The sequence below is a fragment of the Silene latifolia genome, chromosome 9 (assembly GCF_048544455.1).
Source record: "Silene latifolia isolate original U9 population chromosome 9, ASM4854445v1, whole genome shotgun sequence".
NCBI lineage: Eukaryota > Viridiplantae > Streptophyta > Magnoliopsida > Caryophyllales > Caryophyllaceae > Silene > Silene latifolia.
This window is the reverse complement of record NC_133534.1, coordinates 63,818,323-63,845,014: the sequence shown is the minus strand read 5'-3', so window position 1 is coordinate 63,845,014 and position 26,692 is coordinate 63,818,323. Positions and strand designations below refer to the sequence as shown.

At 38.4% G+C, this 26,692-nt stretch overlaps 1 long non-coding RNA gene across 1 annotated transcript in view; it reads right to left on the bottom strand.

The window, feature by feature from the left end:
* Positions 1-541: 541 nt before the first annotated feature.
* LOC141602721 (uncharacterized) overlaps positions 542-26,692 on the bottom strand; it is a 46,783-nt gene continuing 20,632 nt past the window's right edge. Inside the window, exon 3 of the long non-coding RNA XR_012524636.1 lies at positions 542-831. This is a non-coding gene — a long non-coding RNA (uncharacterized LOC141602721). The remainder of the gene's footprint in view (positions 832-26,692) is intronic.

The window sequence follows — 26,692 nt, the reverse complement described above, 5'->3', positions numbered from 1 at the left end:
CCCCTACATCCCCTATATTTCCACCGTACTTCCAACATGATCACCATCCTAGTCTCACCACACGTGTAACCCTCTAATACTCTTATGTATGCGCCTCCTCACCCCATCATTACCCATCCATATTAACTAAAGACTTAAAGTCACAAAAATGGCATTCTGTTTTCGTCATCTTATCAAATAATATCGTTTTAGTTAGACTTACTAAAGACTTAAAGTTACTTAGCTACCTTACCAGTTAATTTTAGAGCCTTAATCTGTTAATGTAAGTTATATTTGTTTTTGTCGACAATTAATCTTTCATATAATTCTAAAAAAAAAAAAGTTTCTCACATGTCCCCATAAATAGTGCTCTAGTATTTACATATTACTTTCTCATTTAAGTTTATTGATCTCATTACTATGTTATTGTCCAAATATGGATATAAAAATGAATCAAATAAATCTATTAAACATTAAAATATGAACAATTTAGTTAAAATAATAGTAGAGTACGAAAGGCGAGATACAAAATATTTGTTTCAGAGCCAATTTATGAAATCTAAAGTTTATGAGTTGTTCTCAACCGGATGGATTGTACTTGAGTACTTGACTGAAACGAATGGGGTGATGTAACAACCCGGATTTTCAGGACCATATTAAAAAGTCCAAAATAGGAAACAACGGAAGATAAATAGAGTCACTACTATTTTCAACTAATTCCAATTATAAAGATAATACTAAAAGTTACAACTGTTTCTAACAAATTACAACACGTTCTAATAGAAATATAGCTAAATCCCATCGTCAGCTTCGCCTGCTGGGGAATGGTCGGTCTTCACAAATCTGATAAATCTGACATTTTTAAAAGTTGTAAAAGTTTTATAAGAAAAACAACAAACGTCAGGTGGGTAGATTAACTTCTTTAAACAAGTAAAAGATAACATAAACAATCATTATCACCATATATAACAGAATCATATGTCCATTCTTTTAACACATAATTTGTGAGAAAACAAACAAATTTTCAATGCCGTATTGTTTTTAGTAACATTTTATCACAATATACCGGCCAATTACCGTACACGCCCCTACTATATGACCAATAGTTGAAACTTGTATGATAATCATATATCGTCAATCACACCGATACAAGGGGGCTTACATATATTACCCCTATTTACCGTCGTGACATAAGCACGTTTAAAACAAAATTCGTCCACTCATCTCCAGGGTCGAATGCCGGTGCGTGGGGTTGACAGACCCGCACCACGGACTACTCACCACCCGGCTAGTTATCCCCGAGGTCTACCACCTATCATCAAGACCTTCGGAAACCCGGATGCGATCCACCTAACACGTACGAGACTGATCAGGTCCCCACCTAAAGCATGGCCACACTCCCGCCTACTCTCGAGTCTAAGGATAGGTCCACCAAAGACCCTTTGTACGCACAGACGGTTTTATACGGTTAAGCTAATTGCTATTCTTCCATGTTATTACGTACACAATAGTAATAACATTCTTTCCCGCTCAATGAGCTTTCGAATTCAATCCTAAAAATGCCCAAGAAATATGTAGTATTTTGAAATTCAATTTTTAAAATATTATGTGTTACAATTCCAAATTCCAATTAAATTTCTTTCCTTGATAAAAGTTTGTCGGAACCACGTAGCACATATTCAAGCAATAGTCTCCTTATTGGGTTTGTCCCTAATTATAAGCCAAGATTTGGCTGCGAACTTGGTTAATAAAACAAGTGAATCACAAGATCATCAAACCAAGCTTAATCAATTCAACTAAGGGACGGTCTTAGACCCTTGGTACTTAATCGATTATGAAACAACCCAAGTTAAGAAAATTTGATAGAAATTGGCAAGTAACTTGTTCTAATGACTACGATTTGATGCTACTTTTATACTAGATTGATAAGGTTTAAAGAATACAATTTTAGTTAAGAAACTAAGTTTGAGTAAAAATATTACTATTTTTGAAAGTTTGGCTCTAAAATCTCAATTGAGTAAAATGTTAGGCTAAGGGTTAATTAACTTTTGAAATGAACTATGTTCAAAGTGATAAAAATGATTCCTATAACGAAACAATTCCTAAACTTGATACAATTCATTGGTCAATTTAAATCGAACTAGCAATATTGTGAGTCAGGCCTACACAATTGCCAAGGTTCCAAAATTCTAACTCGATCGTAGAAATAAACTAGAGATATCGTGAGTCAGGTCTTTAAATTATTACATTTTTGGGGGTATCGAGGGTTGAGTCCTGCAAACAATAATTAAATTACATTGCCTTTGAATAAACAAAATAACGAAATGGAAATAAAATTACACATGTTTCATAAATTATACATATTTATAATAAGATCATATAAAAAACAATTACTAACACCTTAACATAACATTTAAGACGGAATACTAAAAGTAACCTTATAAGTCGTTTTATAAAACTCACGTCGAATACTCAAACAAGTTTGGAATAGGTCCCCGGGTCAATGTCGTCATGACATCCAAAGTAAATCAGTTGATTTAAAGAATAAACTTCCGACTCATGCGATGATTCTTATAATAATCCTCTCAATTAATCAAAATATAAGCAACAACTATACAATCTAATTTTTACTAAACTATTAATTACTAATTGATTATTCATTATCAAAATATAATATTAACAACTTAATACCAAAAATATTTTACCAAAGCTTCCTAAATTACCCATGTGCCTCGGTCCAAATAAACCAAAATCATTTAAAATTATTATTTATTAGTTGTTTAAGTCAAAAACATTGCGAATCGAACCCTTAATGACTAAGGGTCATTCGGTCAACACAATTAAACCATCAAAAATTTTACACCATTAGAGTGTTTTCTCATAGACCATTCAATGTATACAATTCAACTCTAAAAGAATTTCTTTTCAAACTCACCCATTTATATGTGTTGATTGGATTGAAAATAATATTTATAAAACACAATTAAACACATGCATCAACATTTAACAATTAGTCACCCAAACTAATCAACATGCAAGCTTATAAAATAAATAAATAAAATTGTTAATTTACCCACCCTATTAAAGGGGTTGGATATAATCATCAAAGCACCGAAGTGAGACGGTTCTGCTGAGTCGATAAAACCGATACCGACTTCCGCCGTCGGGCCTTCTTCTTCCTCCTTTCGGCAGATACATCAACACCCAACTAGTACAATATAGAATTTTCAATTACACCAACTAGTAATATAACTCAAAATCATTCGTTTTTAAGCAATTTTTGAAGTAAAAATCGTTTTAAAGCCAAGATCTATTTAGAAATTTACAAGCATGTTGTTTTTAACCAATATTTAAATTAAGTATGAAGGGACCGCGGTACATTACATGTAGCAGCGGAAGACAGAAACGCGGTCCTCCTGAGACCTATTCCATTTAAAAACTTGTAAAAATTGGGTAAAGGGACACATACTTTATGTATAGACAATAAATTGGTCTAACCCCGAAAATACGGAGTCTCTAGTGTATCCACACCGGTAGATAGACTAACGTTCTCAACTCTTGAGACGACCTCGGAATATATAGAGAAAAACTTTTCTCTTTTATATGTATGTATTAGAGAGGGATACTTTTATATATCCTTCTTATCTTATCTTATAAAATTCTCACCAGACGATGGCTATTTATAGTAACCGAATGCTTGGGCATCAAGGCACAAACATACAAGATTGATGAAGTGAGTCATTTCCTTAACACTTAAGGAATGACTATCCATATGTGATATGACACGTACAAAAGCATGGCAATGCTAACAATTCCAATTTGCCAAGTGACATGCGCGTACGTGAACCTCATAGCCAATCACGTCTCGGTCTCTCATACACACATTTATCCGATATTAACTATATTTCCGTGTTAGCGGACAATATAAAAATATGTCGTCGAGATTATTTAATTAATTATCTCATAATAAATTAAATAATCGTAAACGTTAAATATCACACCGTAAGTGTGTGACCACATAGGTTCATCGCTAAACCGGTAATAATTAATCTCATTAACTATTAATCGAGGTTGGCGTCTAACAACACTCCCCGACGGCCGGATAGCGTGAATACCAATATTCACGGTACTTCACTGTACTCGAACCTGGTAAAGGATACTGTATTTATTTCCCTCCGTCGTTCCAACTCCGGATCATCCTAGGGTATGGTTTGACTGTCAAACTCCACTAGACAACCATTATGTTACATGTCAATCATTATTGGTCGGGAATGACTTTAAGAAACTCATTTCTTAAATCATTCATCTACCCTGACCAAGGTTTTGATATGACCAATAAGATTAATGACAACATAGAGTTCAAACTCATTACCTTGAGCTGACGGATTCTATCTTGACTCACCACTAATTACATAGGTACTTAATTATACCCAATGACCATTCAACTAGAATTTTTACACACTAGGTGTCCGGTATCTAAGTACAATAAGTAGTCTATTAACTACAATGATGATCTCAGGTCAAAGGATAAAATATACAATTACTCCTTCAGAGAATTTCCACATTGACAGTGCATAGGTAATAATAACCATTTGGGAAATCTCACTGTTGATCACGTTCAATAATCATATCTCCATATGCATTATCTATATTATAACTTAATGAATGAGATCCATTAATACTCATCCTATGAGTACCGTTATCAATATATTGGTCTATCCGGATTATCATTGTCCCGTTCTGATGATCCATCGACCAAGAACACTTTTAGACTAAACTCTATAATACTCGACTCTCATTATCATAATCTCCATCATGATGTCAAGTATACCAGTTTAATCAAGGATTTATCATCGTATTAACACCTTAATAAGATAATAAGAAAATGCCATCTAATTATTAATCTCCATTAATAATTACACTGTATGAAGTTTGTTCAAAAACGTTTCATAACGATTGCTCTGGGGCATAGTTCCAACAATCTCCCACTTGACCTAGAGGCAATCGGTCATGAACCTTGATCCTATATTCCACTCGTGCTTGTCAAACTCCTTTGATCTAAACGCCTTAGTGAAAGGATCTGCATCGTTTCTTTCCCTTACACCTGATGAATTTAAACATCTCCATGTTCAAACATTTCTCTAATCAGATGAAATTTCCGAAGAGCATGTTTAGATCGTTGGTGGTCCCCGTAGCTTTTTTAGCCAGTACAATAACTCTTTATTGACACACAATAGAGGAACACCTTCCTCCACTGAAGGAACAACACCAAGTTCAATTAAGAACCTTTTTATCCAAACAGTTTCCTTAACAGCATCACATACAGCTAAGTACTTTACTTCGGTTACTGAGTCAGCTACTTTAGCTTTTATGGAACTCTTCCAACTCACTGCTCACCCTTTAAGGTGAAAGCATAACCAGAGATAGACTTGCTATCATCTTTATCCAATGCGAAACTTGCATCAGTACCGCTAAACACTTTTAGCTCACCATCTCCAAAAAATGAGGAATTGGTCCTTAGTCCTTCTCAAGTACTCAAGGATGGTTTTCACCACTTTCCAATGTTCCTCACCCGGATTTCCTGATGCCTACTCGCTACTCCTAGCGGGTAAGCCACATCAGGCCTTGTACAACATGACAGCTCAGTGTACAAAGATTGGGAGAGCCCTAGCAGCTTCTTGAATCTATCTCCATAGATTCTTATTCCAAGAATATAAGCCGCTTCTCCCATATCCTTTATGGAGAACTGTTCAGATAGCCAAATGTGTCTCTTGCATGGCTAGCACACCATTTCCTATCAGCAATATGTCATCCACATATAGCACTAGGAAAATGACTGTACTCCCACTAGCCTTCATTGAGAAATCTTAGTCGGAAAGAAAACAATCCATAAGAACATAATCATACATCATCATGATATGGACTTCTTCATAATGATATATAAGAATTTTAAAACATGCATGAGCCCCCTGGTTGTCAGGTCGCTTCTCATCATAATTAAAATTCATCTGATTTTATCTTATAAAATCATTTCAGGCTCTACACTACATAGTCCCCTGGTTGTCAGGTCGTACCTATTAGTGTAGTTGAGTTTATCCACTCTAGTGACAGAAAATTAATAAATGTCATACCCTCTGGGTTGTCCAGACTAAAAGTACAAGATTAGTTAACTTTTCTTCACCCCCGTATCATATACAATAGACAACATTATTATATCTCCGAACTACAAGCCCCTTGGTTGTCAGGTCGCTTCTTGTAAACGAAAATAAAATAATTTTATTGTCTACCTGAGTGGCAACCTTTGATAAAATATCTCATATTTTATCAATTAAAAACTCAATAATCTTTAATTGGTCAAGTTTTAATGTCATTCAAATAATTTGAATAACAGAAGTGCTTATATCAAATATTAGCACTAACAATTATATCTAATATAACTGTCGTACACAGTTATCGCATAACCGTAGTACTCAAACTTTGTTAATATTGCACCACAAAGAGAACCCTTCTCTTATATGTAGCCAAAAATAACATAAGACATGAAGTATACTCAATATGTTAATTAGAGCAATCATTACACAAATAATTGAACAACGAAAAACAAATTGATCATAATATTTCACGCACATGCATAAGGGAAACCACTAAGCAAGTTGATAACTATACCACGATTAGATAGTGTATAGCTCAAACTTGAAACAGTACGAGAACAATTCTCGCGCATAGTACGTAAAAAAAAATCGACCCAAATTTACAAAATGTAAATGCAAAATTGGCTCTGATACCAATTGAAGGGACCGCGGTACATTACATGTAGCAGCGGAAGACAGAAACGCGGTCCTCCTGAGACCTATTGCATTTAAAAACTTGTAAAAATTGGGTAAAGGGACACATACTTTATGTGTAGACAATAAATTGGTCTAACCCCGAAAATACGGAGTCTCTAGTGTATCCACACCGGTAGATAGACTAACGTTCTCAACTCTTGAGACGACCTCGGAATATATAGAGAAAAACTTTTCTCTTTTATATGTATGTATTAGAGAGGGATACTTTTATATATCCTTCTTATCTTATCTTATAAAATTCTCACCAGACGGTGGCTATTTATAGTAACCGAATGCTTGGGCATCAACGCACACACATACAAGATTGATGAAGTGAGTCATTTCCTTAACACTTAAGGAATGACTATCCATATGTGATATGACACGTACAAAAGCATGGCAATGCTAACAATTCCAATTTGCCAAGTGACATGCGCGTACGTGGCCCTCATAGCCAATCACGTCTCGGTCTCTCATACACACATTTATCTGATATTAACTATATTTCCGTGTTAGCGGACAATATAAAAATATGTCGTCGAGATTATTTAATTAATTATCTCATAATAAATTAAATAATCGTAAACGTTAAATATCACACCGTAAGTGTGTGACCACATAGGTTCATCGCTAAACCGGTAATAATTAATCTCATTAACTATTAATCGAGGTTGGCGTCTAACAACACTCCCCGACTGCCGGATAGCGTGAATACCAATATTCACGGTACTTCACTGTACTCGAACCTGGTAAAGGATACTGTATTTATTTCCCTCCGTCGTTCCAACTCCGGATCATCCTAGGGTATGGTTTGACTGTCAAACCCCACTAGACAACCATTATGTTACATGTCAATCATTATTGGTCGGGAATGACTTTAAGAAACTCATTTCTTAAATCATTCATCTACCCTGGCCAAGGTTTTGATATGACCAATAAGATTAATGACAACATAGAGTTCAAACTCATTACCTTGAGCTGACGGATTCCATCTTGACTCACCACTAATTACATAGGTACTTAATTATACCCATTGACCATTCAACTAGAATTTTTACACACTAGGTGTCCGGTATCTAAGTACAATAAGTAGTCTATTAACTACAATGATGATCTCAGGTCAAAGGATAAAATATACAATTACTCCTTAAGAGAATTTCCACATTGACAGTGCATAGGTAATAATAACCATTTGGGAAATCTCACTGTTGATCACGTTCAATAATCATATCTCCATATGCATTATCTATATTATAACTTAATGAATGAGATCCATTAATACTCATCCTATGAGTACCGTTATCAATATATTGGTCTATCCAGATTATCATTGTCCCGTTCTGATGATCCATCGACCAAGAACACTTTTAGACTAAACTCTATAATACTCGACTCTCATTATCATAATCTCCATTATGATGTCAAGTATACCAGTTTAATCAAGGATTTATCATCGTATTAACACCTTAATAAGATAATAAGAAAATGCCATCTAATTATTAATCTCCATTAATAATTACACTGTATGAAGTTTGTTCAAAAACGTTTCATAACGATTGCTCTGGGGCATAGTTCCAACAAAATATAAATCAGAAAAATCGAATCATCAAGAAAATAACATTAATACCTTTAGTTAATTGAAGGGGAAAGAAATAAGATAATAATCCGAAAAGAGAAGCAATCAAATTGAAACATTGGTGAAATTTAATCTCGTTTGAACGAGATAATGAAGGAAATTTGGGTCATTTAGTCTTTCTTGTGTTTTCATCAAGTAAAAGAAGGAAATGAAGGTAAGAGTTTTGATTTCTTTGTTTACAAGAAAACGAGAAGGAGATTGTGGAATTGAAGGTTTTTTTTTCTTTTTTTGTTCTATTTGTTTTTACTGTAAATGAAAGGGAAGGACAAGGGTCAAGTAAATAAATTGAGTTTTCACATGAAATGGGAAAGGAGGACACATGGTTCGTGAGGTGTAGGATCCACATGTGTCCATTTTTTTCGGTTTCCTAAATCGTCTCTCGCAACTGACTCGGTTTTATATCATAAAGATTAGTTTTCGGAATATCACAAATATGATTATTATATATTTGAAACAGAAAATAATTAAATATAATCAAAATAATCTTCATAATACTAATGGTGTAATTGTACAAACAGGACTCGACTAGTTAAATAATTAAGTCAGGTCACAAGTCGATAATAATCGTGTGATAATAACATATTAGTAAAGCGAAATGTATCATTTTTAATATTTGAAAATGACGTAGTGTCGCGATGTCAAACGAGTCCAATGTCATTATAAAACGAGAGATTTAAATAGTTTAAGGCAAAATATAACTTAACAAGTTTTAAGTACGTAGTTGATAAATTGGACTCGGGTTAATAAAAGACCTTTTATTAATGTATTACAAATGGACTACTTTACAATGTATTTTAAAAGTGGCGTAAAATAATATTCAGAAATTACGTTTTAATATTTTTGAAACTACATTTTAATACGAAAGATCATTTCTTTGAAAATGGATCGACACACAATAGTCGTACCAACGTCGGATTAGATATATGGAGTCTCTCACGTGATCCTTGGGTTGTCGGATAAATCTTGTTCACTTGAATGTCAAAATTTGACTTCTGCTCCTTCTGCTAAGTTGTACCTCTCATCCTTTTTTTTTCAAAACGTATATAAGAACACGATAATAAATAACAAGAGAATTATGTCCGTCTTAAGTTAAAATGAAAATGTTAAAAATCAATTATAATAAAAATGAGATTCTTAGTGAGAAGGGGTTAAAGTCAAGTGATTTTAGAAAAATAAAAATGTGAAAACTTGTCCATCGTGCGAAAGGGGGTCTAGTAGTTTTTAAATTTCATCAAAATATAACATAAAATATGAATAATTTATAAAATACTGGTAAAAATACGGGGTGTTACAATCCTACCTCCTAACAAAAAGTTTCGTCCTCGAAACTTGGAAGGTACGAATATTACCTGGAATGGTTTAGGCTTCCTAATAGTCTCACTCACTATTACGGAATGATATGTTCCTTTCAAGTTTCATTACTTCCTTAATAACTACTACTCAATGTTTTGATAAACCCAAAATAAATAATACTTGCCTCGTTAAATTATACCTCCTTACTATCCTTGATTTTGTAGGACTTTCCTCGACATCTTTCCATTCTTATTTGTTTATGACCATTAATTTTCTAAGTTCTTCAAAATTTGTTCCGAGCTTTTCACATATTCCATAGCCATCAATTTTTTTTTCTACGCTATGTCCCAAAGTCTCAATCTCCTTTAACTGTTTCATTAGTCTCTAACTTGATGTTTTTTGGAAATAATTCTGTAATACTACGATTTTATGTGTCTTGGGGTACTCTATCGAGGGGGGCTTACTCTGTCGAGTAAGTAGCTTTTTAAGCAAACAGTAGTCTGCCTGTAGGGTACTCGATCGAGTAAGCCTGGAACTCGATCGAGTAAGGGTCAGTCGATCGAGTAAGTGACTTACTCGATCGAGTAAGTGAGTTGTCGGGTAATTTTTGACGGGTTTGTTAATAATGCGGGATTGATATTTAAGACTTTCGTCACTTTTTCTTAAAACACTTTTTCAACCTAATAACCTTCAAGAGACGATTAAAAGTTACGTTAAATCATCTTCGCCGCATTATTGGCAAATCCCGGAGCTAGGAGTGTCGGATTTCGTCGTTCTTTACACCGTTGTGATCCTTGAGTCGAGGGTAAGCTTTACATATAATTTTTATAGCGTTTTGTTAAAATTGATTAAACCCTAATTGGGTGATTTGGGGGTTTTGGTGGTTTATGTGAATATAGTTGTGATTATATGTATGTATGTATAGGAGGAGGATTCGTTGAGGAGAGATTCTGAGTTAGCTGCTTGATCATTTATTATCGGTGTTTGCATTCCAGGTAGGGTTTCCCTACTCAGTATTAGTTACATGATTGTGTGGTGATTGTTATTGTGGCTATTGTTTACGTATAATGTTGGTTGATCTGGTTGGTTGTGGATTTTCTACTGTTGATTGGTTTGTATCTATCTGTGATCTTTGGGGTGCGTCCCTAGCTGAGTGGAGTCACTTGCGGGAGTGGCTTCACGCCCTTGATTCGCCTTTTGTGGAACCCGCCACAGGAGAGATGTGCACATTAATGAACATGGGTTTATCGCTCGATGGAGATGATCGGGGCTTAGGTGGGAACGGCTGCGGTCCCCCACTGGCAGCGAGGAGTACCTGTTGCGAAGGGTACTCTGGCAGGGCTATACACTTTAGTGCGTAGTCAGTTGTGTGGAGATTGGAGATGGAGATTGGGGTTGTGTTGAACTGTTTGTGTGCTTGTCTCATTGTGGCATTGTTTTTGTGTAATTAGTACTGACCCCGTTAATTGTTTTAAAAGCTGTGGTGATCCATTCGGGGGTGGTGAGCAATTATTGAGCAGGTATGAGACGATGCATATAGGATAGCTGGGATGAGTCACTACGTTGCAGTTTAGAAGTCTTCCGCTGTGTCAGACACTTTTATAGTTTGATAGTAGACAGTTTTGAGAACTTTGTATTTCACTTTTATCAGTTTTGGGTTTTGGACATATAATCACTTTAAACTGTATTGCTATTTAAGTATGTTTCTTTATTGTCATTTGATTATCATTGCCTCGGGTAACCGAGATGGTGACATTCTCATACCTTAAGTGGTCATGGTAAGGCACTTGGAGTATGGGGGTGTCACAAAGTGGTATCAGAGCGACGATCCTGAAACTTGTAACCAATGAACCTAATGAACGTAGGGTGTCAAACTAAAATGAACCCGGGGTAGAAGTTTTAGGAGCTAATGCAAAGGCTTGGGAGACGTCCTAAAGTCGCGAACTCGCCCTACAATTTTGAACCGGTCACATGGGATATGTGTCGGGATCGTTATGTGTTATTCTTGTGTTTTGCATATATATATACATATATATTAGTATGTGGTGTGAATTGGTGGATGTATGCATGTGGAGGATGGGAGATATGAATTGAAGGATGATAATGACATGAGTCGTATGTGGAATGATTGAAAGCATGATGTTTGATTTATAATGTGGCATGTTAGATTTATGAAAAGTGTTTTGTTGATATATATAAATTGATGCGTAAGTACATATGTTGTTGTTGTTGTCATTTTGCTAAGAGTATAGAAAGTTGGGAGTGTGAGTTGAACATGCGGGTAGTGTATACGAGTCAGCATGACTCGATCAAGTGGGGGGCACTCGATCGAGTAGGTGAGAGGCTCGATCGAGTGGGTGTGACTCGATGGAGTAGTTAGTTTTTCGTTTTCTGGGCAGAAGTAAGTTTTTGGGCGCTCGATCGAGTAGGTGGTGGCACTCGATCGAGTAGGGTCGGCTCGATCGAGTGGATAGTTAGCTCGATCGAGTATGTTTTTAGCAGCTTTCTGATCAGGTTCTAGAGTCGAGGCACTCGACCGAGTGTGTGGGGCAACTCGATCGAGTGACCTCAACTCGATCGAGTGGGTTAAAGGACTCGATCGAGTAGGTTCTGTGCAGGTTATATCCGTGTTTGAGATGTGGGATGTGTATGTTTATGTTTACCTTTATCTTATATAGTTACAAGATGTCGCCAAAGAGAACCGCGTTGTACGCTAGAGCTGAGAGTATGACCGTTGATGACATAGTGAAGATGTTTGAACACCAGGATGCTCTCACAGAGGCTTTGAAAAGGCTGGGAAAGGATAGAGATGTTGATCCTTCCAAGATCAGCATTCACATAGCGAGGTTCAACCCTAAGGAGTATATGGGGACAGGGGCGCCAATATTACTGGATAATTGGCATAGAGAGATAGAGAATATACTCAATCTGGTTCATTGCCCAGATGAGCTTCGAGTGGAACAAGCTGCGTTCTACTTGAGAGAAGCAGCTGGTGAGTGGTAGGACAAGGATAAGGTGAGTGCTTTGGAGTTTTATATAAAATAGGGGTTACCTGCGATGCCTTGGGATGAGTTTAAGAGGGCGATGAGGCGTGAGTTTGTGCCAGAACATGTGCGTAGTAAGCTGAGGGAAGAGTTTGATGATTTTAAGATGACTTATGAGATGACCGTTGCTGAGTACTACCACAAGTTTAATGAGAAATCGAGGTATGCTGAAGACATGGGACCGAGCCAAGAGAACTTGGCATTGAGGTTTGAGAAGGGGTTGACCCCCAAGATTATGGAAAAGTTACTGGTGGGAGCTCTTACGGATGTGAAGGAGGTTTATGAGCGTGCTGAGAGGGCTAAGAGGTTAGTTGAGATGACCAAGAAGAGAGGCTCTGAGAAGAGGAAAGCTGAGAGTGAGGGAGGTGGTCAGTCCAGTTACAAGAAGGGTGGCCATAACCAGGCAAGGGCATATTCATCGGGTTTGGGGTTTAGTGCTGGGGCTTCCTTTGGGCGTGGTCGTGGGAGTGGTAGTAGCAGTAGCAGTTGGGGTATGACTTGTTTTAACCGTGGCGGTATGGTCCACAAGAGGCATGAGTGCACCAGTGCTATGAGTGGGGGTTTCCAGAGACCGTCACAGGGGAGTTTTTCGCAGGGTCCTTCGCAGAGCTATGCTAGTAACAGGCCGCCTGGGTCGTGGAACAACAGGGGTGGTCAGAGTAACAACTACGGTGGAGCTAACCGCAATGGCGGTAATTCATATTAGAGACCGACGACGAACAACAACAACAACAACAACAACAACCAGGGGTCGGCTGCTAAGGCGTCTACCTCAGCTAGTACTGTCCAGGGAGGTGGGCAGAAGACCAGTGGCAAGTTTTTTTATGATGGAGAAGAAAGAAGCTGAGGATGATGCTCATGTTATCACCGGTACATTTCTTGTTAATGGAGTTTTTACCTCTGTTTTGTTTGATTCGGTAGTGTCACAGTCGTTTGTATCGTCGAGCCATGCTAAACGTTTGGGTTTGAGTGAGTATGAGTCTGTAAGAGAGGAAGTTTTTTATACCTTCTGGTGAGTCTGTGTCTTGTGGGCGGTTGTATAGAGGTGTGTCTATGACAGTTGGGCAAGTTCACCTACCAGTGGACTTGTTAGAGTTTCCTTTGGAGGGTTTTGAGATGATAGTTGGTATGGACTGGTTGGGTAAGTATAAGTCTAAGATAGATTGTCATCAAAAGAGGGTTTCTTTGAGAGGTCCTAAGGGGATTAGTGTGTCTTCTCGGGGGGTTGTTGTCAAACCCAAAGTCAAGTTGATTGCAGCAGTGACCTTGAAGTCCTATCTGAGGAAGGGATGCTCGTTGATCTTATGCCATGTAAGAGATCATAGAGTGGAGAGTCCGTTAGTTGAGCAGATACCAGTGGTGGGAGAGTTTCCAGATGTCTTTCCAGAGGAGATTCCGGGGTTGCCACCTAAGAGGGAGATAGATTTCAGGGTTGAGCTAAAACCGGGGACGGGGCCAATCTCTAAGGCACCGTACCGTATGGGTCCTAAGGAGTTAGAGGAGCTAAAGAAGCAACTAGATGATCTGATTGAGAAGGGATACATTAGACCTAGTGTATCACCGTGGGGAGCACCAGTTTTGTTTGTGAAGAAGAAAGATGAGAGCTTGAGGTTGTGCATCGATTATAGGGAGCTGAACAGAGTGACAGTAAAGAACAAGTATCCTTTGCCAAGGATAGATTATTTGTTTGATCAGTTGAATAGTGCAACATTCTTTTCCAAGATTGATTTGAGGTCGGGTTACCATCAGGTGAAGATTAGGGAAGAGGACATACCAAAGACAGCTTTTACATCGAGGTATGGTCATTATGAGTTTATTGTGATGCTGTTTGGGTTGTCTAATGCACCTGTAGTGTTTATGGATTTGATGAACCGGGTCTTCAGTCAGTTCTTGGATCGGTTTGTGGTGGTCTTTATAGATGACATCTTAGTCCTTTCTAAGACTAAGGAAGAGCATGAGGATCATTTGAGGATTGTGTTGCAGACTTTGCGAGAGAATCAGCTGTATGCAAAGTTGTCCAAGTGTGAGTTCTGGTTAGAGGAGGTTGCCTTTCTGGGGCATGTGATTTCGAAGAAAGGTGTAGTTGTGGATCCTGCAAAGATTGAGGCAGTTACAAGTGGGAAGCACCAAAGAATGTGGCAGAGATTATGAGTTTCTTGGGTTTAGCAGGGTACTATGGGCGGTTCGTGAAAGATTTCTCCAAGATAGCTAGACCTATGACAACTTTGATGAGGAAAGAGAACAGGTTTCATTGGGATGAAAGTTGTGAGACGGCGTTCCAGACTTTAAAGGAGCGTTTGACCACAGCTCCAATCTTAGCATTACCTGAAGGGAGTGAGAACTTTGAGGTGTATACAGATGCTTCAAAGAATGGGTTTGGTTGTGTGTTGATGCAGAATGGGAAAGTGATTGCCTATGCTTCTAGGCAATTAAAGCCTTATGAGGAGAACTACCCTACACATGATCTGGAGTTGGGTGCAGTTGTGTTTGCTCTCAAGATTTGGAGGCACTATCTTTATGGGGTGACCATTAAGGTGTTTTAAGACCACAAGAGTCTCAAGTACATCTTCACTCAAAAGGAGTTGAACATGAGACAGAGGAGGTGGATGAAGCTGATTGGTGATTATGACATGGATATCATTTACCATAAAGGGAAAGCTAATGTGGTCGCAGATGCCCTGAGCAGGAAGAGTGTGTATTCTCTATGCACAGCCATGTATTTGATGAGGCTGAGAGATGAGGTGGGGAAGATGGGGATACATATGATCCAGAGAGGGGATGCTAGAGGGGATTTGATAGGAGAGCCGGACCTTTATGATGATATTCGCAGGAAACAGGCTTTGGATTCCAAGATTGAGGAGTGGAGAGCTGGAGTAGAGAAAGTGATAGTGTTTAGATTCTCTATTCATACAGATGGTAGTGTGAGATTTGATGGGAGATGGTGTGTTCCTAGTGATGAGGAGTTGAAAAAGATAATCATGACAGAGGCTCATTGCACACCATACTCGGTACATCCAAGCGATGACAAGCTATACAAAGATTTGAAGAAGACTTTTTGGTGGCCGGGGATGAAGAAAGAAACATCTGAGTTCGTGGCTTGTTGTTTGACTTGTCAGAGAGTGAAAGGGGAGCAGCAACGACCACAAGGTAAGATTCAGTCTCTTGAGGTACCTGAGTGGAAGTGGGAGTCCATTTCTATGGATTTTATAGTTGGTTTGCCCGAAAAGTCAGCAGGGTAATAACATGATGTGGGTTATAGTAGACCGACTGACAAAATCAGCTCACTTTGTGTTGATGAAAGATAATTGGACCAAGATACAGTTGGCTTTGGCTTATAGGAAGCATGTGGTTCGTTTGCATGGGGTGCCTAAGGATATAGTGTCCGATAGAGATGCGAGGTTCATATCACGGTTTTGTAAAGAGTTGCAGGAGATGATGGGGACTACCTTAAAGATGAGTACTGCATTTCATCCTGCGACAGATGGCTAGACGGAGAGGACCATCAAGACTTTAGAGGACATGTTGCGAGCTTGTGTTATGGATTTTGGTGGTAGCTGGGAGCAGAGGTTAGATTTGATTGAGTTTTCTTACAACAACAACTATCACACCAGTATTGGCATGACACCATTCGAGGCTTTATATGGGAGGAGATGTAGGAGTCCGATCTGCTAGGATGATAGTGCTGAGGCAGTGGTTTTGGGACCGCAGATGGTACAGGGAATGGTTGAACAAGTTAAGTTGATGAGACAAAGGATGAAAGCGGCTTAGGATCGACAAAAGAGTTATGCAAATCTACATCGTCGGGACATAGAGTTTCAGGTTGGGGACAAAGTTCTTTTGAAAGTGTCTCCTATGCGTGGGGTCATGAGATTTGGTAAGAAAGGTAAGCTGAGCCAGAAGTTTATAGGACCATATGAGATTTTGGATCGTGTGGGTGAGGTTGCTTATCGGTTAGCTTTACCAGCTGCCTTGGATAGAGTGCATAATGTGTTTCATGTATCTCAGCTGCGGAAGTATGTTAGTGATCCATCACATGTGTTAGAGGTAGAGAACATGGAGCTGGATGAGTCTTAGTCTGATCTTGAGGTGCCTAAACAGATTCTTGATCGAAAGGTTAAGAAAACTAGACATGGTGAGACAGTGTTGCTTAAGGTTCTTTGGTCTAACCATGAGGTTGAGGAGGCTACATGGGAGGCGTAAGAGGCTATGAGGGAGCGGTACCCGTCTCTTTTTGATCAGGTATGTGTGGTTGTAGATACCTTATTTATGCACCTCCCGCAAACCACCCGGTGATGATTGGGCCGCATGTTTGGTACGCGGAACGATTTGTGACAGTTCGTAAGTTTATCGTCAAGTGATTTCTCAGATACTGATGTCTATCTCTTAATTGTCATCTACGCGCCGATACAGTCGTTTTGACAGTAATTAGAGTACATTTGGAGTCCGGGCCTAAAACCGTCTCCATTTTCTGATAACCGCTAAAACCCGAGTCAGAATGTTATGGAATGTTCCGGATATTTCTATTCCATATTTCACTATCTTTTAATCTTTGGTAAAGAATTTCCCGTAATATTCACACAAAATATTAAGGAAAACCGAATTATTCCGTTATTCCATAAATTAAACACGGAAATCTTTCTTCCGCAGAAGGAAACCACCTGGGAACAGACGCAGCAGGTGCTGCGCCTCTTCCAAGGGACGCAGTGACTGTTGTGCCTCTTCACAAGTCATTTTCTGCGTATTTTTCGTATCTTTTCATATCTTTTCGAGATTCACTTCCAAAGTTTCTCCGAAAACCCTAATTCCTTCACGTGATTAGTATAAATAGGAGCCTTCGCTCCTCATATTTCTCACGCGAGTGTCCACCCTTCTCTTCTCCCTTTGCATTCTAGACCACGTTCTTACTTTTTGGCGTCTACGTGCTTGAACATTCGACCACGTAGGCTCGGATCCTTCTGAGTACCAGCCTCGTTTGCATGACCGACCAATTTGACCAACTCCACCATAATCAACTTAATTAATCTTAATCGTTTTCCTCTTATAAGGGCACTTTCGTTACATTCGAGTCGAGCATCACTAATCGTTAAGTAGTTCATCTCGTTTCGTCAAACATGTAAGTCTGAGGGTGTAAATCCTTCTTTATTTATTGTTATTTACTTTTTGTATCATTAATGTAAGGTTTATGTCGAAAGTACTTCTTAAAACCGATTTATAAAACCGTGTTGAAAACCTTTTTTACGGATTATCAAGAGACAGACGTCGAGAAAGGACGCAGCACCTGCTGCGCCTCTTCGTGAGGCTGCCGCAGTTCCTGCTTCCTTTCTTCTTCCTTCGTCTTTTGATAATTCGATCGTTTTGTTTCGTTATCAATTGTTCATCGTTTCTTTAACGCGATGATTTTAAGTATAATAACTTTAACGTATTGTTAGTCATTAGCATATAATTCATCATTAAATCCTGACTTAAATCCCAAGTAATCCAATATTTGCGGGTTTTCGTCATTAAAATCAATCCGGGTTGTAGTGATTCAATTCTTTCATATTGAATCTCTGGAATTCGATCTTTGGTATATTTTCATCTGTCTATTGTCATATTCATCATTAGTTCTTCATTAATTCGTCATATTTAACCTATTTAGTTCACCCATGTCACTAATCAATCTTTCATACATGTAATTAATTCGTTTACGTTCGTTTCATCCATGTTTTATCGCCTTTATGACTCATTCACATGTAATTAATGTATTAAATCACTTTCATCCGAGTCGAATATCGTAATCAATCATTAAATCCACCCAAGAATATTAACGATTTGCAGTTCCGACTTCACAGCCAGAACTCAGCCTTGGAACAAACGCAGCAACTGCTGCGCCTCTTCCAGAGGGCGCAGCTCTGCTGCGCCTGTTCCAGGTTGATTTCTGTCTCTGAATTTCCGTTCTGCTTTGACCTAGGTTAAGTAGATTACGTATTTAATTAACTATTAATCGTATTATCACCTAGTTCCTGTTCGTTAATTCGTTTGTTTATTCTTTCTCAAATTATCCGTTTTGAAAGTATTTTCGACATAAATCAATTGAATCCATTGTAATTATTGTAATTTTCATTATTGCATTATTGTATTTCTTTTATTGTACCATTTGTATGCTTTCACATGTAATTGAGCTTAAATTCCTATTTCGACCTAATTGTTTGCTAAATTAATTGTTCACCGACTTAGTTAAATCTTCACATGCTAGGATTAAAACTTGGATGTTGCATTGCATGCATATAATCGACAATATATCAAGTATAGATAACTTCCCTAATCATTAGTAGAGGCCGCTATCGAGGCGGACGGGATTAGATGTTCGATCAAAAGAGCTTCCTAATACGTACCCTCACCCATTACTCCAGATCTCAGTGAACATCTGTGTTCATTGGCATCCACAAGAGTCATTCTAGACATAGAATGCTAAGGGTAACGAGTTCTTGGTGTTCATGTCACTACTTTGTGTCTTGACATGGCACGAGGTATTCGAACGGGTGGCGACTCCACAAATGCAAACGCTTGTTCTCCTCCCAAGCGCCCCCGTGGACCCGCGTCCACAGTGGTTCTGGGGACGTGACCTTGTTTCTTTTAAGGGGGGGGGGGGGGGGTAGGAGATGGTCGCATAGAGTTTTTGCACCTGATCTGATTTCTCTTAATCAAGGGGGGTTTATTCAAGGTAGGAGCATCATGGAGAACATTTTGATATGCCAAGACATCATCAAACTCTATGAAAGACAGGTTGTATCTCCAAGATGTCTATTTAAAATGGATCTTCAAAACGCTTATGACACTGTTGAATAGGATTCTTTAGATCAAATGCTTAAGGCCTTAAATTTCCCAGATCAGTTCAGAGAGTGGCTCATGAGATGTGTTACTACTGCATCTTACTCCCTCAATCTCAATGGCCATGTCTTTGGATTTTTTAAAGGGTAAAGAGGGTTGGGACAAGGGGACCCTCTATCACCCTTGCTCTTTACTGTTTGTATGGAATACCTCTCCAGATTACTCAGATATACAACAGAAAACATGAATGTTAAGTTTCATCCTCTTTGCAAACCCATGAAAATGACTCATCTAATGTTTGCAGATGATTTATTACTATTCTGCAAAAGGTGATACCCCATCTATGATGATTCTATTGAGAACTGAAGAGTTAAGAACGATTTAACACTTAAGAGGGGGAGGGGGTGAATTAGGTGTACCTTTTAAAACTTTTATCCTTAACTTAGTTAATTAACTACTTTAAGCTAAGAATAAAGAAGTACAAGACTTGAGAAACTTAATTGAATGTAAGTTCATAAGAAGGTACAACAGTTCTATGTCACAGTATAGGTGACTGTGACACAGAACTTGATTAGGTACATGCGAGAAATAGCAAAGTGGAAGAACGTAAAAGTAAATGAACAAACAAACGACATTTTAAAAATTGGTTCAGCCTCTACTCCGAGGCCTATGTCCAACCGTTATTTTATTGCTTGTTTAGAAATTTACTCAAATTTACTAAACCCCTTACAATGAAAATAACTCGCCAACCTACTCCGGTTGCACTCAAACTTAAAGCTACTTCGCTTCAAGAGTTTATGGGCTCTATCTCAAGGTGTTACAGAATCTTGAATCTCAAGAGTTCACTTAAATGAACATGGAGATTACAATGAAGATCTAACACGTGAATCATGGAACAAACTCATCATGTCACAGTGCAGCGAACTGATACTTGGAGGTTTTACAGCTTTTTTTCGAAAACAATTTTGAAGACTTAAAATCAGAAAAACGTTTTGCAAACACTTGAAGAACAAAGCTTTAGATGCACAAATGATTTGCAAGGTTTTTACAATAAATGCTTTGGAAGTCTTAAGAAATAAATGTGACTAAGACACTCTATTTATAGTGGATTTAGTCTTAGGTAAGTACACTTTGAAAAATTAAATCCAATATTAAAATGATAGCTTTGAGTGATGGTAAGTGTTAGACTTATAGGCTTGGGGCTTAAGAAATCAGAAAACTTAAGCTTCTACACTCAACATGTGACAATTTACCAAAATGGCAAAAAGCTTTTCTTACTTTAGAAGTTTGACAAGTCTTTTTTGCCATTTTAGTAAAAGGTGTTTGCTCAAATCTAGAGACTTAGACAAGTGGGCTTGTGACTCCAAAATTTCAGATTATTTTCAAGCTTTTGAAAATTCAAATGTTTAAGGTTTAAAGTTTGCAAAGTTTTGACACTTAAAAACATTTGGTCGAAAATTCCTCCTCCGTATGATAGTACCAGAAACCACAAGACAGACGTCCGTTGCATGGTTTTGCCATTACTTGACTTAAATGAGAATGTTACACTTACTCTTACATATGTCGACTAAGGCTTGGAAAATATCATTGTCTTGACTTCCTTGATTAGCTTGATCATCTTGAATCATTGTTGAAAGTCCATTTGATTTATTCATTCACTAATTATTTCAACTAAGAGCAAACAATCAAATAACAAAGGGACTTGGCATCATCAATCCAATGTGTTCTAACAAATTCCCCCTTTGATGATGACAAGTCCAAAAATGTGTGATATTCCCCCTTAGCCCATGGTTAGTCGGTCTTTGGTCAATTTCAACATAAACATAATTAATAAACATGATCAAGGTAGTCGAAAGGTGCAACATGCTTGGCCAAAGTAAAACATCTAATCATGGAAGCTAAGACATAATTAAGGTGGACGTTAGCCTAAGAGTTAGAAGATCACACATAGCGTAATTAAACTACTTCCCCCTCTTGACATCGTCAAAGGAGGATAAAACATGTCCAAAAGTCAAGCAACACGATTTAAACACACACAAATAGTTCAAGCAAGAGAAAAACAAACATCCAAAAGTGAAAGAGAGTGTCTTTTAAAAAACAACAAAGAGCCAAAGTTCATAAGGGGAGACGGGTTAAAGAGGCATGAGCTTAGGAGGCATTCTGAAGACGTTCAAGTAGATCTTCATTCATAGTGCGAAGATCACCGACTTCATCCCTTAACATGGCCTGTTCTTTGACCAACCGATTCACAATTCCAAGGAGTTCATCCAACTTTGCTAGCACCACACCCATTTCAACGGTAGAACCTGCTGTAGAACCCGACTGATTCTTCCTTTCCAATTTTCCATTCTTAATCTCCAAGCTCATCCGAGAAAGAAGGCCCGGTGTCATTTCATCACTCAATTTCTCAATTGCAGGGCTTCCTTTCAACACTAACCCCTCCCTCATAAAGATGATCGAGAGCCACATACCATAAGGAACCACGGCATTTTTGTCAAAGTTGCCGCTTTGGAACTCAGTGGACATCTCAAGAATTCGGTGAAACATAAGGCGAGGAAGGTTAATGGGTCTGTGCTTGACAATGTGATGAATCAGGAGCATGTCAAGGAGAGAACATCTCCCACGGCTATTGTTGGAAGGGACAAGGTTACGAAAAACAAGGTTAAAGATGAACCAGATGGGTGCGGTTAATTCAAAGGCATATATGTTGGTAGGGCCATCGTCATCATGAGGTCGAAGAACCTTCATGACCTGGGTAGAGGTAACCTCATCAACTTCACCCCAATCACGTTTGGGGAAGGAGGTAAGCCCGACATCACATATGTCCGGATGGGCGAAAGAAGTTGGTTGATTGTAAGGATAAAGGGTTTCTGATTTATAAAGGCAGAGAGAGTTCCAGATTCAACATCTACTTTGACTGTTGCATATAATTGGATGATTTCGGACAAGTACATGGGATTATATTTGTCCAACAAATTCACCCAACCCTGTGCATACATAGCCTCTTTGAAGTATTTGAAAGCAAGAGAGGTGTCATACCAGGACTTCTTATAACGCCTTCCACTGTGGAAGCAACAAATCAGCATACCGTGGCATATCTTGAAGATCTACTCCGGGAGATCGAGAGAACTGAGATGGTTGAGGATGTCATTCTTGAATGATTCGGCATAAGGAGCAATAACAAGGTCCATGCATGTGTTGAGAGGAACCTTCTCCTCAATGATCTCATTCTCATCTATGCTCGGCAAATCCCGATGATAACGAGCCCTTTTGGGTGCTTTGGTTTTTGATCCGGATCCCCTTTTTCTTTGAGTGACCTTGGGTTTTGGAGGGGATGCCTCCGGTGTCACATCCTCATCATCATCACCGAATATTTCAAGCATCTTTCGCTTGGACCGGGTTCGTGATGCGGGTTTTGAAAATAATGGGTCAAGCCCATCATCAAACACCACTGTGGCATCATCATGATCCTCAACATCAACAACTTCTTCATCAATTTTTTCAGCATTGGAACCGATTTCCCTTTCAACAGTGGAAGCCACCGTTGCATCAATCTCACTCCTCTCATCCTTCTCTAAAGTTTCACTCACCAAATCTTTTAAGAGCACATCATCATCATTCTTTTCAACTGCAACATCACTATCCTCCTTCCTTTCCTTTTCGTTTGAATCCCCTTCATTCTCATTTAATTTTTCTTTTTCTCCCTCTGATTTATCTTCACTTTCTTTTTCTTTGTTTCCCTCTAATTTTTCCTCACTTTCTTTTGATTGCTCTTTATCTCCCTCTGATTTTTCCTCACTTTCTTTTGATTTTTCTTTACTTTCTTTTCCCTCTTTTGATTTCTCACTTCCAAGTTCCCCCTCTTTCATCTCACTTGATTGATCTTTCTTTTCATTTGTTTCGGCAACATCACTTGATTTTCGAATGTCTTCATCCTTTTTGGTTGCCTTAGAACCGGAGTCCTCTTCATCGGTGTCAATGTCCACTTCAGCATCTAGTTGGAGAGAGATAGGAGGATTCCTACTTCTTCCTCCTCTGCCACGACCACCGCCCCTTTTGGCGGTTGTCTTCTTTCGTGCAACGGTTGGTTTGGCAGTGGCAGAGATTTCATTTGGTTTGGCAGCGATTTTGGGAGCCATCTTTTTCTTGGCAATGTATTTTGGATTGAAAGTATTTCTGAGTTGAAGAACTTCCTTTGAAAATCTTGGAGGCATTTTTAGGAGAGTGGAAAGGGAAATGGTTTTGACGGTTTTGGGAATCCGAAAAAGGTGAGGGTTGGTTTTTGTTTAGTGGGTAATAGGGTGTGTTAGTGGAAACAAGGAAGTAAATGAGGGGTTGGTGTAATTAATCAAGGTCAGAGGACGGTTGAGTGTTGAGAGAGTGAGGCTAGGGTGTAGGCTTTTAGGAGTGATGGGACATAAAGTAATTTGGGAAGCTCAATGCAAAAAACAACTCAAGTGCACATAGACAATTGTTAATTTCATTTTGGTTCGACATATGCATGCATTTTAACCATATTGACTGAAATTTAATTACACGTAAATCCTCCTTCTAATCAATCATTGGAAAAAGTAATCTAATTTAGCGGTATGTCACCCAATAAACCAATTTCCGACCGAAGTCTTTCGAATTGTTCTCTTTCTAACGGTTTTGTAAGAATGTCTGCAATTTGATTTTCCGTTTTACAGAAGCTTAGACAAATATTACCTTTCTCAACTTGATCACGTAGAAAATGATGTCGTATGTCGATGTGTTTACTTCGTGAGTGTTGTATAGGATTCTTTGATATATTAATTGCACTAGTGTTGTCACAAAATATAGGGGTAGTCTCGAAAATAAGGCCATAATCATGCAATTGTTGACGTACCCAAATAATTTGTGCACAACATAGAGCGGCACTCACATATTCGCTTTCGGCCGTGGACAATGCAACGGTGTTTTGCTTCTTCGAAGCCCATGAAATGAGACACGGTCCTAGGAAAGTAGCAATGCCCGAAGTGCTTTTCCTATCTAATGTATCACCGGCATAGTCCGCATCCGAAAAACCTACAAGATCAAGTTCGTAGTGAGTTGGGTACCAAAGATATAGCCCTTGTGTTCCAATCAAATACCTAAAAATCCGTTTGACGGCTTTGAAATGAGATTCTTTAGGATTTGCTTGGAAACGGGCACAAGCACACACACTAAATTGTATGTCGGGTCGACTAGCGGTTAAGTAAAGTAAGGAACCGATCATACCTCGATATACCTTTTCACTAATGCTCTTACCGTTTTCATCTTTGTCAAGCTTGACTTTAGACACCATTGGTGTAGGCATAGGATTAGAATTAGTCAACCCAAAATTACTTAGCATTTCTTTTAAGTACTTTTGTTGGTGAATCATCGTTCCATTCTCACATTGTTTGATTTGAAGACCAAGAAAGAATCCAAGTTCTCCCATCATACTCATTTCAAATTCCGAAGTCATCAAATCAGAAAAGTACTTATAAAGAACATTGTTAGTTGCACCAAAAATAATGTCATCGACATATACTTGCACAAGCAACAGTTCATCTCCTTGTGACTTGATAAACAACGTTTTATCCACGGACCCACGTATGAAACCATTTTCAATTAGAAACTTTGAAAGTCTATCATACCAAGCCCTAGGAGCCTGTTTTAAACCATAGAGTGCTTTATCTAGTTTAAAAACGTGGTTGGGAAACTCGTTGTTTATAAAGCCCGGAGGTTGTTCAACGAACACTTCTTCATCAAGGTATCCATTTAAAAATGCGGTTTTGACATCCATTTGAAAAAGCTTTATACCTTGAAAAGACGCAAAAGCTACAAGCATTCGTATGGCTTCAAGCCTAGCTACCGGTGCAAAGGTTTCATCGTAATCAATTCCTTCTTGTTGGTTAAAACCTTGCACCACTAATCTAGCTTTATTCCTTACGATTTCTCCAACATCATCTAGCTTATTGCGAAAGACCCACCGTGTACCAATTACAGTACGTTGGGAGGGCCTAGGGATAAGATGCCATACCTTGTTCCTTTCAAATTGCTCCAATTCCTCTTGCATTGCAATCATCCAGCATTCATCAGTCAAGGCTACTGTGACATGGTCTGGTTCGATTTTTAAGATGAAGGCATTGTGTGCACAGAAATTTTGAAGCGATGATCTGGTTTATATTCCAGAGGTTAGGTCACATGTTAAGTTTGATAAAGGATGTGAACTTTGGTGTTTCCATTTCTTAGGGATAAGTGAGTTAGAGGATTCGGTTTGTTAAATGCCCCGCAATGATGAGGGGACTGCTTGCATGAGGATTGTTTGAAGGAGGTGATTGTGGTTCGTTTATGATTAGATTGGGTTGTTCTTCACCATCCTTGTTCCCCCTGGATGAGGTAGCATCATCTTGTGTAGGAGGACGATTAGTTCCCCCTGAATTTTGCGCATCCTCCTCATGCAACAGTGGCTCCAACTGTTGCTCAGTTTCTTCTACCACTTGATCCATTTCATGTCGTATCATACCAATCTCAAAATCATCATCATATTCATCATCCTCATCATCAACCTGTGTGTTTGACACAAAAAGACTAGATTCGTCAAATATTACATGAACGCTTTCTTCCATTTTCAAAGTCCTTTTGTTATAAACTTTATAGGCTTTACTATGATCGGAATAACCAACAAAAACTCCTTCATCACTACGAGCATCAAATTTGCCAAGGTTGTCTTTTCCATTATTGTGCACAAAGCATTTACTACCAAAGCATTTTAAATGTGAAAGATTAGGTTTTCTTCCTCGTAGTAGTTCATAGGGAGTTTTCTCAATGATTTTTCTAATCATGACACGGTTGTAAATATAACAAGATGTGTTTACGGCTTCGGCCCAAAAATTCTTGGGAACCTTAGAGCTAATGAGCATGGTCCTAGCCATATTTTCAAGAGTTCGATTCATTCGTTCCACAACCCCATTTTGTTGTGGGGTTCTTGCGAAAAAAGTTATGACTAACACCATACTCATTACAATAGGACTCAAATGACGAGTTCTCAAACTCGGTTCCATGGTCGGATCTCAATGAGACAAGTTTATAACCAAATTTGTTTTGAACCTTTTTGA